Source organism: Pleurodeles waltl, chromosome 2_1 (genome assembly GCF_031143425.1).
Source record: "Pleurodeles waltl isolate 20211129_DDA chromosome 2_1, aPleWal1.hap1.20221129, whole genome shotgun sequence".
NCBI classification, from domain to species: domain Eukaryota; kingdom Metazoa; phylum Chordata; class Amphibia; order Caudata; family Salamandridae; genus Pleurodeles; species Pleurodeles waltl.
The window spans coordinates 746634690-746647644 of record NC_090438.1 but is presented as its reverse complement, the minus strand read 5'-3'; positions in this window follow the sequence as shown (position 1 = coordinate 746647644).

The window sequence follows — 12955 nt, the reverse complement described above, 5'->3', positions numbered from 1 at the left end:
CAGTCCCAATGAACCATCTGTTTTGGTTTCTTCAAACGAACATCGTAAGAGAAATGGTGCTCATAGCGATCCTTTTGATGTAATAGACTCCATATTTAAATCGTTTTGCACTACTCTAGAGGAGAAACTTACTATCATGATTACCAAAAAACTAGATTGTTTTTGTGATACCGTCCTCAGTACCCTTGTCCAGTCACCAAATCCCAGAGTACTGAGCAAGGGAATGGCACCGAGCCAGGCTGTGGCAACAAAGGTAAATCAATTACCAATATTGACATCCCACGATGCTGGTCCACCTATGGCCAGACCTTCGGCTATACCTGGTCTAGGTAATGCCGTGTCCAGTCTGCCACAAGCAGCTTCTAAAGAAGCAACTCTACCTGGCCTAAATTGTCCACCTTTTAATAACTTTATTAATCAAGCAGATGTCTTGCATCTACCGCCTGACTGTATTCCATATGCTCTGGTGTTATCAAATGTACCGCCTCTAGACAATAACAAAAAAGAAGACACCCAAGCTTTGATTAGGAAGTCTGTTCATTGGTTGAAATCTAAATTTAAGGCTAAATATCATCCAAATAACAAGATCCTTATGGCACGTGGGCCATCGAAGAAATAGGGATGATAGAGACTGTGTTGTAATTAATTTTGCTAACCCGTGTTCAGTTGATCTCCTCCTGGCAAACCTAGATTGTTCTTATTTCCCAGATAAAGGGATACAAATCCATTCGTTAAGTCATTTTTACGATCATTCTCTTTTTCCTCAATGTACCAGTGTTGTCCCTAGCTATTACAGCTTAGCTCCTGTTAGGCCATACGCACTTGCAAACGCTCCCACTAACAATTGTCCTCTGTCCTTTAATTCTCTTGACGAAAATGACTGACTTAAGGTTATCGCTAGTCCGGACCACAAGAATCTGTTGAGATTAACGACTGATGATGACCATGACGAATTAGTTCAGGGAGTAAGAGAGAGGATTTCAGACAGCACCCATTTAAACAATATCAATGGACTAGTACCTCACTCGGGATCAAAGCCTCTATCCCTGATTAGCTGGAATATTGCAGGGCTCCGATCTAAAATAAACAATCCGGACTGGGTGAGTTTTATATCATCCTTTGACATAATTTGTCTACAGGAAACTTGGTCTCAGGATACGTTTTTTTTGGATGGCTACACAACTCTCTACCAGCCGGCAGAAACTTCTACAATGGGAAGAGCACGTGGAGGTCTTTTAATGTTCATATCTTTACGTTTACCACCACTTAAGGCTTCCTTAATTTGGTCCTCTCCTTATTTTATGATTGTTCTATTATCTATTAGGGGGTGTAAAGGTATTCTGATCTTAAATTTTTATAATAATGTCCCACGCGGGCTCCTTTATGGAACGTTAGAGGACGCTGTGGATTTTATAGATTCCTCTATTAAACTGCAGGATGAAGATTTAGTAGTCTTATGGGTCGGTGATTTTAATACCTCCCTATGCTGTTAGGAAAGCCTAGAACTGTGTGCTATTCCCACTGAAGGCAGAGAATCGTTAATTCACTTTACCCACTTACCCGAAGGAGAAGCTCTGAACTCCTTCTTATGTAATTTTGATTTGGTTCATGTTAGGGAGAAAATGGCACTAGAATCTCTAAACGTTCCAATGTTTACAGGGAATGTGAAAGGGAGCATCATTGATTTTATTCTTATCGGCTCCTCAGATTATCATTTAATCCATGATTTTAAGATAATCCCCCATTGTGCCAACGACCATAACCCTCTGTGTGTTAACTTAGACTTAACTATAGACCAGGGCCCATATTTATACTTTTTGACGCTAAACTGCGCTAACGCAGTTTAGCGTAAAAAAATGTAGCGCCGTCTAACGCCATTCTGAAGCGCCATGCGGGCGTCGTATTTATGGAATGGCGTTAGCCGGCGCTAGCAGACCGGCGCTGCCTGGTGTACGTGGAAAAAAACCACGTAGACCAGGCAGCGCCGGCGTAGGGGGAAAATGGCATTAGGGCGTCTTAAAATGGGGCAAGTCAGCTTGAGTCAAAAAAATCGCCTCAACCCGATTTGCGCCATTTTTTTCGACGCCCAGACGCCATTTAAATGACTCCTGTCTTAGTAAAGACAGGAGTCATGCCCCCTTGCCCAATGGCCATGCCCAGGGGACTTATGTCCCCTGGGCATGGTCATTGGGCATAGTGGCATGTAGGGGGGCACAAATAAGGCCCCCCTATGCCACCAAAAAAAATTAACACAAATTAAAAATTATACTTACCTGAACTTACCTGAATGTCCCTGGGGTGGGTCCCTCCATCTTTGGGAGTCCTCCTGGGGTGGGCAAGGGTGGCAGGGGGGGTCCCTGGGGGCATGGGAGGGCATTTTAAGCCCACAGGCCCCTTAACGCCTGCCCTGAGCAGGTGTTAAAAAGTGGCGCAAATGCAGGGTTTTTTGCCCCGCCCACTCCCGGGCGTGATTTTTGGCCGGGAGTATAAATACGACGCATTTGCGTCGCCGTCATTTTTTTACATGGGAACGCCTTCCTTGCATCTCATTAACGCAAGGAAGGCGTTCACGCAAAAAAATTACGCTATTTGCCCATACTTTGGCGCTAGACGCCTCTAACGCCAAAGTATAAATATGGCGTTAGTTTTGCGCCGAATTTGCGTCGAAAAAAACAACGCAAATTCGGCGCAAACAAAGTATAAATACGGGCCCAGGTACCCAAGGATCAGGGTTTGAAATGCTACTTTTCACGTAAACTCTGGTTTACGTCTGAAGTGGGATAAAATAAACCCAACGATTTTTAATCAAGAAATCATAAGATCTAGGTTTGACTCCATTAATATGTGTTTATCTCAGCAGCTTGATCATGAACATATCGTTCAAGAATTTGAAATTCTAAGTAATGCCATTTCGCTTGCCCTGGTGGTGGACAGGCCTATTATGGGCCTGCCCGGCCATAAATGGTTTGACTCCGCATGTTCTATTGCTCACAAAAAATTAAAAGATACCCTTAAATCAGTTTCTTCTTCCCGTCACTTAATTAAATCTGTCAGGGCTGAGTATAAGGCCACTTTGGAAAAAAGGAAATTGGAGATAAGGTCTAAGGCATGGGAAGAGCTTCAGGCTGCGTCTAACCTGAAGGATTCCTCAAAGTTCTGGAAAGTGGTCAATCATTCCTATTTTATGGATAGTAATACTAAGGTTGATGATTGTTTTATTGTTGAAGAAGTGTGGTTGAACCACTTTAGGAAAGTATTTGATCCAGACAATGATCTCCAAACCAGGGAGGTTAACATCAATAATCGGACTAATATAGATCCCAATATAAATGCCTTAGATATTTCTTTTGACCTACAAGAGATCCTTGGAGCTATAAATCACTCAAAACAAGGGAAGGCCCCCGGACCTGACGGTGTCCCTATTGACATTTTTAAATCCATGCCCAATCTTTGGGGCCCTCTAGTAACAAACGTGTTAAGAAATGTTGTTAAAACTAATACTCCTCCTTCTTGGAAACTGGCAATTATTATCCCTATTTTAAAAAGGGCAATAGGCAAGACCCTTCCTGCTACAGACCTATATCTTTGATTGACTCCACAGCTAAGATTTTGGGTATCGTGATTTTATCTCGCCTGGAGGATTGGGTGCTACAGACACAGATTTTGGGGGTGATTCTAATCCTGGCGGGCGGCGGAGGCCGCCCGCCAGAATTCCGCCCCCATAATACCGCTCCGCGGTCAGAAGACCGCAGAGGGTATTATGAGTTTTTCCCTGGGCTGGCGGGCGGTCTCCAAAAGACCGCCCGCCAGCCCAGGGAAAAACTCCCTTCCCACGAGGATGCCGGCTCGTAATCGAGCCGGCGGAGTGGGAAGGTGCGACGGGTGCAGTAGCACCCGTCGCGTATTTCAGTGTCTGCAAGGCAGACACTTAAATACCTTGCGGGGCCCTCTTACGGGGGCCCCTGCCGTGCCCATGCCATTGGCATGGGCACGCCAGGGGCCCCCAGGGGCCCCGCGACCCCCCCTACCGCCATCCTGTTCATGGCGGCTTTCCCGCCATGAACAGGATGGCGGTAGGGGGGGTCAGAATCCCCCATGGCGGCGCAGCAAGCTGCGCCGCCATGGGGGATTCTGAGGGCAGCGGTAAACCGGCGGGAGACCGCCGGTTTACCCTTTCTGACCGCGGCCAAAGCGCCGCGGTCAGAATGCCCTGCGGGGCACCGCCGGCCTGTCGGCGGTGCTCCCGCCGACCCTCGCCCCGGCGGTCTTTGACCGCCGGGGTTAGAATCAGGGCCTTTGTCTCCAATTCAATTTGGTTTTCGACCCGGTTTGGGCACAGTCGAGCAAGTATTAAACCTGCATCTCATTCTTAACAAATATGTTATTGCCAAAAGGGAGCCAATTCATATGGCTTTTATTGATCTATCTAGCGTCTTTGATTTGGTAAACAGGAAGAAGTTGTGGCAAATCATGGAAACTCTGGGATGCGATGTGACTCTATTGGATCTCATAAAGCGCCTTCATATGGATCTAAAGGTGTCTGTTCAGTATGGCCCATCGGGACAGAGAACTGCTCCCATTCCCTCTTTTAGGGGAGTGCGACCGGGATGTATCCTGGCCCCTTTCTTTTTTTGATATATATTAATGGGCTTTATGATTCTTTGACCAAAAACGGGAAGGATGTGCCAAAGATGGGCCAGAGATTGCTCCCAGTCTTACTATATGCAGATGATGCTGTACTTATTGCACGCACTGCAAATGGTTTACAAGGCCTGCTGGATCTTTTTCTGGACTTGATGTTGGACTTAGATTTAAAAGTTAATTATTCAAAGACATTTGTTATGACATGCGGCCCCCGAAATACAAAATCTAAAACATTTACTGTGGGGGGCAATATCATAAATAAGGTGAGGGACTTCTGTTATCTAGGTATGAATATAAGTTCTTCTATGCTCTGGAACACTCACCTTAAATTTAAGACTCAGCAAATGTCAAGGAATACTGAAGCGATTTTTCGTTTTACCCGTAAACTGGGCCACAGACCGTCTTCTCAGATTAAGACACTATATAACTCCAAGTGTTTCTCAGCAGCCCTATATGGGGCTGGAATCTGGGGCTACATTAAAATACCCACTCTCCAATGTACTGAGAAAAATGTATGCGCAGACTATTGATGGTAACTAAGTGTTTAGCAACATCATTATCCACGAGGAAGTGGGCCAATGCTTTTTAGAGGACACGGTTTCTATTGCCCCCCTTTTGCTGTGGATTAAATGTTGGACGAACCCAGCGGCTAGTCTTGTGCAGGAATTTACTACTGAATGCACACAGTTGGCTAACTCAAACAGGATTCCCTGGCTTTCGTACCTGCGATCATCTTTTGACAAGTTGGGGCTTAGGTATATGTATGAAGAACCGCAAATGCTAACCAAATCTGCAAAGCCCCTGTTGAAAGCACGTCACTCTTAGCATACTTTGCACATAAGACTCCATAGCTGATTCAACTTGAAATCTTTAGATTCCTATATTCAGATTATTACGGCCTTACATATTGAACCTTATTTGACCTGGTTTGCATGCCCAAAAATATATTCTCTTTTAATTTTCTTTAGACTAAATATTGTTCATTTTAAGGTGGCCTTCCCTAAGCAGTGTATTTGGCAACAAGATCTACCACCCAGCCCTTGCAATGCCAGATCAAAACAAAGCACTTCTCATTTTTTCTCTTTTGCTCTCTTTATGCCTCCCCTAGAAATACTTTCATTTTACCTATTTTACGCACTCTAAGACCAATCCATTATAAGGAAGCTTTTATATATTTTCAGAAATTACCAAATGACAACATTTGTTATCAGGTTTTAAATTTGATTAGATCATCTATTGCTATTTGGAATGATACAGGGGTATGCCCCATTGGGTCCAACACCACTAGGAACTGTCAACTGGAGGAAGAATCTGATGATGATGAGGATGATGTTCCGGTCTCCACTGTGGCACTTCCCTCACCCTCGGGCAGCTGGGTACCTCTGTGTCAATTGTGTCTTGACCCAAGGTCCCATGGCCAGATGATTCCCCACTTGGCTGTACCCTCTCTTCTTTGCCATGTGATGCACATCAAGGGCATACATATTCACATTGTGGCTCAAAACTCTAGGCCTACATGTCTTGTCCCTCATTGTTACTACAGTTGTACATGCCAAATGACCTGCTATGATGCATGAGGGAATGTGTCAGACACAAAACAATGGTGACACACTCCTGTATGTGGCACACCATGAAATATATCCCCATTGTAAATGCACTAATCCACAAACAGTTTACCGTGCACAGATAAGTAAGGGAATACAGACATCATCCCATCAACATAGATAGAGCATGCATGAAACCACAGTTTTCTAAGCAGAAAGGGACACATGGTGACATTTAGACATGTAGGCACAAGTAATGTTGGCAACAGTGATGGCACATACATCATGTGAATAGACATTCCCCACTTACAAAAGGAAAAGTAGTGATCTATAGCTGCATCCAAAGAACAATGTAGGCGATCACATGTATGTTGGACACCTTCACATTACAGACTGCAGTGAGGCACCAACACCCATCATATACTGAAGACAAGTAGACTTTGGGTGGCATATGCCAACAAACACATTTACCCAGACATATGACTGACAGTGATTCATCACCTACTTATCTTCGGCCAAGAACACTGAGGAGTAGTGGTTTGTTGCATAGAAATTACACACAATACAACACCAAACAGTACATGATTGATCAATGTACCCAGCCATTTGTGGCCCCTGCACAGAAAGTGGTTTGAAGATTCCACCTAGTTTTGTCCTTGGTTCAATAGGCAAATCACATCAGTATCCAACATGTGACATGTCAACACAAACAATCTCTCATCTGCTTTGTGACACATGGCTCAATCCTAATTGTCGGGGAGTTGTCAGAATCTCACCTAATCACTTGGCAATGTCTCAGGCAGGAATATGCCCTGTACTCACCTCCTTGTGGCTGCTGGGCTGCCCTCAAACACCCATCAAGGTCCGGATAGTCTTCTGCCAGAACGTAGGCCATTAGGGGGGTCATGGTCTGACGGGCACCCGACGCACGTTGGGAGGACAGCCACAGCTGGGCCTCATCGATATTCCGGGCCCAGCAGCTCAGGTTCTCCCACCTATTTCTGCAGTGGGCGGTCTGCTGGCTGTGGACCCCCAGGGTCCAGACTTTCTGGGCGATAGCTCTCCATAACCCCTTCTTAAGATGGGCATTGACCTGCATGGATGCAAAAGACAAATCAAGAGATCATGTTCACAAGTTTCATCACAAGTGGTTGAGTCACACACATGTCAGTAACATCAAGCTATAACTTTCCTATTTTCAATACTCCCCAAGTGTGACATGTACAAGACAATGAGTACACGGCCATGGCTACAGTCATACATTTCCCAATCTGCAGAATGACCCACCACCCTGCTCAGGGCCCTACAATGACTAAGAAAGCATACTGACATCATGTGGGACATGATCTAGTAGCCTGACTGATATGTGAGCCACTATGAGTAACATCACACCTTTGTGGCTTCTGAAAGGTAAACTCCGAAAGCATGAATGGACGAACACATTCTCACTCCGTGTGAATGACTCTCTGCATACAGTCCCTAGAAGCTACTGCCAGGGTACAAACTTTAACATTACACATGGGTAACAATGAAGAGACTGGGATGGTGGGTACCAAAAGTGTCTAGCCTGTGCATGTGTCAACATTTGCAATGGCAAATGCAGACTCATGCTACTGGTATGCTAATCGACAATGGGGCATGCATTGTCCATGTTCTGCTGTGTGACCAAGCTACAGACTCACATATCATGGTCTCCCAGGAATCAACACACTGCCCGCACTGCGGAAATGTCAGTTATGCAATAAGCCTGTGACCTGTGTGAAGGTGACAACAGGGCTGTGGAAGTAAAGGACCTATCATGAGACACACATTGACAATGATGCAAAATGCACATATGGACTAGTCAAGGGATTTACCTCAGTATCCATCCTTAATCTATCCAAAGGACTGAGACATTGAGAGCATGGTTTCCCACTAGAGCCTCATATTGACCACATGCTAGCATCTGCAGGTCTACAGGAGTGTGCACTGTGCCACATTTGCATAGCCACAGTGACTTTCCAACAGCCTCGAGTATGCCCACTACTAGGAGATACATACAGGGGTAAGCGCTCATTCATCAGCCTCTGCAGCTCCTCTGGCTAGAAGGCAGGGTCCCTATTACCTGCTGGACGAGGTATGATTGCTCCCAGAGGCAGTACACAGCAGGTGGGTAGTGGAGGTCTTGCTGGCAGCAGTGTCAGGAGTCAAGTGAGTGCACCTGTAGAACATGGCGGTCTCATCCACCATATACCTGTTCATCACCACTGGTGGACACAGCCATTGGCCTGTGACTGCCACTGAGAACAATGTTAGCCTATGGCTGTGTCTGCAGCGGTTGCAACTGCCTACGGCCATGATGACTTCCGCCAGCTGTCACAGGTGGTTCCTAATGTCCAGTGGAGTAGGTCAGGCATTTGCCATTTTAAAGGCCTTAAATGCAGTATTGGGCTTCAAAAATTACATCACGCCTCCGAAAAGGTTGTTTTGAGCACACAAACATGCTTAGCCTGTCTTGCCATGTAGGTCCTAAAACTCAAACACCATTGTAGCATGTTGCAGGGCACAGATGGCAATTTACAGTGGGGCACAGTCCACAACCATCAAAGGTAATTTTGCAGTTGGGACAACCACTCACATTCCAAAGGGCATTTGTGATGCACATTTTTGAATTAGGTCACGATACATGATATCTACATATGTGTGGCAAACCAAAGGGATCACTTGCGACCCTTGTGTCATTAGCAGCTGTGAAGTGTACTGTTTGCCACATCAATCCCTTCTTAATTGTCTTGTCACATGTTATCATTGACATGCATCATGTATGTAGTTGGGGACATAATAACTAATGCCAGAACTCATTTGTTGACATATATAGGTGCCCAGGGAGAGGGAGGATGTGACAACCACTTGTCTACTGTCCACTGCCAGGACCACAGACCATGCCAGATCTGATGCCAGCTATTAGTAATCTAACCAGCATACTATCCATTGTACAAGTCATGCCAGTGCTGCACTTCTGAGCCACAGGGTCCTTCCACCATACAGTGGCCCTAGTTGCTGGTATGTCCCATCTATGTTCGTTCTGGTGTTGAAGGATGTCCCCTCAGCAGTGTTGAAATACATTGACAGCTACATCCAGTTTCCAAGATGTGCGCATTTAGCCCATGTGAAGGCTGACTTTTATGGTTTTGGATGCATCCCACATGTGGCAGGAGAAATTGATGGCACACATGTTGGCTTGGTCCCACTGCATGCCAATTCACAAGTATACCATAACAGAAAGAACGTCAATTCCATCAACGTCCATGTTTGGCTGATCTATACATATGACAGAACAGCACTATCTCCCAGCTGATTTCACCACTGTACCCAGAGAGGACCTGGCTGGTTGGTAATTAAAATCTGTCCTGTGGAGGGAGAGCCTGCAGTGCCACCGGATGAGCCTCCTTAAATGCCAAATGATGATGACAGCGGTGAAGAGGAAGGAGCTGACTTTCGAGAAGACCTCATCAATAGCCACTTTTCTTGAGTAGAAGTATATCATGTGATGTAATGTCTGTGAATGTACGAAGAACTGTAGTTGTCAGAATGTGTGGAGTTGAGTGTTTTGACAACACACTGGTAATCTAATGCTCTGCACTATTCAGCCAAAGGGAGCTTGAAGAGTTAGCCTTTGACATATCCCCAGCCTTGATGGCTACTTTGTGTTTTCCTCATTGGTTTGTGATTTCCTTTCCAGATGCTTGCTATGTGATTTGTGTAATAGGTATGTTTCAAGCCTATACTATTTGTTTTGTCTTTGCCTCGGTACCTTCACCATGACATCCTCATGTGGGCATTTCAGAGCTGTCATATTGGCATGTATCTGATGCTGTCTGTTCTGACATATGAAGTGGACATGGAATGTTCCAGGTAATGTAGGTTACAGATTTGGGATATATGAGACCAGTACCAAGGCAGCATGAACAGTGTTTGGGTGGAAGGCATGAAGTGCACACTATACATGTTTTTGTGTGGTGAGTTGGGACGATTGCATCATGTGTGTGATCATGTGGACATAAAATATGTTGTCATTAAGTGCAACCAAGCATTCACTCTTCGCATAGGCTAAACATTCTCATCGTATGACCTTCATGTAGCTGTAGATGTGTTTCATCAATGCAGGCCACAGTGCCTGTGCCACAACACTGACATTTGTTTGTGTCATACCACCAGAGGCATGGTCATTGAATTCTGATGGACCTGTGATCAGGGACTGTTGTACTGTCCTCAGCCTATATCTTGAACTATGTGATGTTGGATTTCTTTGGTCTGATATGTGATAAGGCTCCAGCTGGTGGCACCATCTGTATTTCTGTTTGCCTTTTCTACAGGACACTGTCTGACAAGGCCCTTCCTCCTGTGTTCTGTGGGGCTGTACCTTGAGACACCTACCTTGACACAATATGAGTCAGCCATTCTTTGCTCAGACAGTCCAGACATATGGACAGCCTTTGTGCTGAACAGTGAAATAAAATGTTTGCTGTGACCAGACACTTGTAGCATGGTGTGTGTTGCACGTAATCCTTAGGACACTGTGGCGGTCATTCTGACCCTGGCGGTCAAAGACCGCCAGGGCGGAGGACCGCGGGAGCACCGCCGACAGGCCGGCGGTGCTCCAATGGGGATTCCGACCGCGGCGGTAAAGCCGCGGTCGGACCGGCACCCCTGGCGGGCTCCCGCCAGTGTACCGCCGCCCCATTGAATCCTCCAAGGCGGCGCAGCTTGCTGCGCCGCCGAGGGGATTCCGACCCCCCCTACCGCCATCCAGATCCCGGCGGTCCGACCGCCGGGATCCGGATGGCGGTAGGGGGGGTCGCGGGGCCCCTGGGGGCCCCTGCAGTGCCCATGCCACTGGCATGGGCATTGCAGGGGCCCCCGTAAGAGGGCCCCTACATGTATTTCACTGTCTGCTGCGCAGACAGTGAAATACGCGACGGGTGCAACTGCACCCGTCGCACAGCTTCCACTCCGCCGGCTCGATTCCGAGCCGGCTTCATCGTGGAAGCCTCTTTCCCGCTGGGCTGGCGGGCGGTCTGAAGGCGACCGCCCGCCAGCCCAGCGGGAAAGTCAGAATTACGGTAACCTGACGGCGGGACTTTGGCGGGCGGCCTCCGCCGCCCGCCAAGGTCAGAATGAGGGCCTGTATTTGTTACATATACCCCCTAACATTAGTATCTTGTGGCTTCCTCATTTACTTCACATGGTCTTAAATATCTACATAGAAATATGTGGAACAAAAACAAGCAGACAAATACTTTGTGACAGGTGGGATTATTGTAATATTGTGCTATAAAAGTGATTTGGTCCATGTTTGAGAAAACAGTGAAGGGTTCAGTCAAAGTGGATGAAATCATTGGAGTGGGTGCCACACAACTGCCAGTCCAAAGTCCAGTGTACTCCTACCATAGGAAATGGAAGTTGGTTGAAGAGCAGTCAACAGAGTGAATATGTGGAACACAAAGGAGTTCATTTAGGAAGAGGTCACTTGCTGGCAGTGGTGTGTGTCTGCCATCTACACCTCCTGGGTTCTTTGCTGGACATCATCGCTTGTGTAGGAGGTGATCTGCTTCTACAGAGGTAGGGGTGTCTGTGGTGGGTTCTCCCTTCCAGTGGCTTGCACTGATAAAGGGCCTGGTGTTGCTGTCCCAAAGGAAGGGGTAGATTGTTGGTGACGATCCTTGATCAGGATACTGTTAATGTCCCTCAACACCCCTGTTAGGAAGGCCAGGTTGGTATTGGTGGCCTCCCACTGTTGAAGCATGTCCCTTTGGATGTCCTTCTGCAGCTGCTTGATCTCCTGGAGTTCTGCAAGTACCTGGCCCATCATGCCTTGGGACTCTTGATAGACTCCCAAGACCTGTCTGATAGTGTCCTGGCCATGAGCATCCCCCGTAGCCTCAACCTGCTAGCCTACAACATCCCTCCCATGTACCCTACCCTCACGGGCCTGTGCCTTAGCAACAGGGTGCCCTCTCCTTCAGGTTCCAGGACCATCATTGTCCAAGGTGTTGTGCTGCAACTCAGGATCCTGGACTGGGGGGCATGAGGTGGTTGCCACTGTCCTAGGGACACAGGTTGGGGTGCAAATGGCTATCTGTTATGCTGAGACAACTGGGCTGGGAGGTGTTGATGTGGCCACAGTGAAACTCACTGTTGGTGTCTGGCCAGAACTGTCCTCCATGTCCAGAAGTTCAGGAATGTCTTTTTTACTGAGGGCTTAATCCATGGGGAAAGTGGCAGTCTCGCCTGGAGCCTCTGTGTATCCAGTGGCAGCTTGACCTATTGATGTGAAAGGTACAATGTTACAGGTTGTATTGTGATATCTACTTCCAGATGTTCACATTGTCATTTTGCAAAGCCCATGTACATAGTTGATGTGCAGGCTATCCTATTGTGACAAGTATACATGCTATTGGTTGTATTGACCTGACATTTGTGAAGCATGCCAATTCCATGTAAGGCAAGCAGCTGCTGAATTTAACATGTCATAAGCACTTGGTAGGATGGACAGAGACTTACATCTTGCCATCAATGTTGGCTGAACAGTGGCTGGGCAGGATGTGGCTTTGACCATTTTGAGGCCTAGTTGATCATGATCTAGGTAGACCCAGGACTTTGTTACATATGTGATTTGAGTGATCATGTGGTTAATGCATTGTGAATGTGCCTGCTGCCAATACCATTCTTTTGATGCATCTGAGGCCTTGGTGATATTTTTTGTTACATACTGGGTGAGCTGTCCT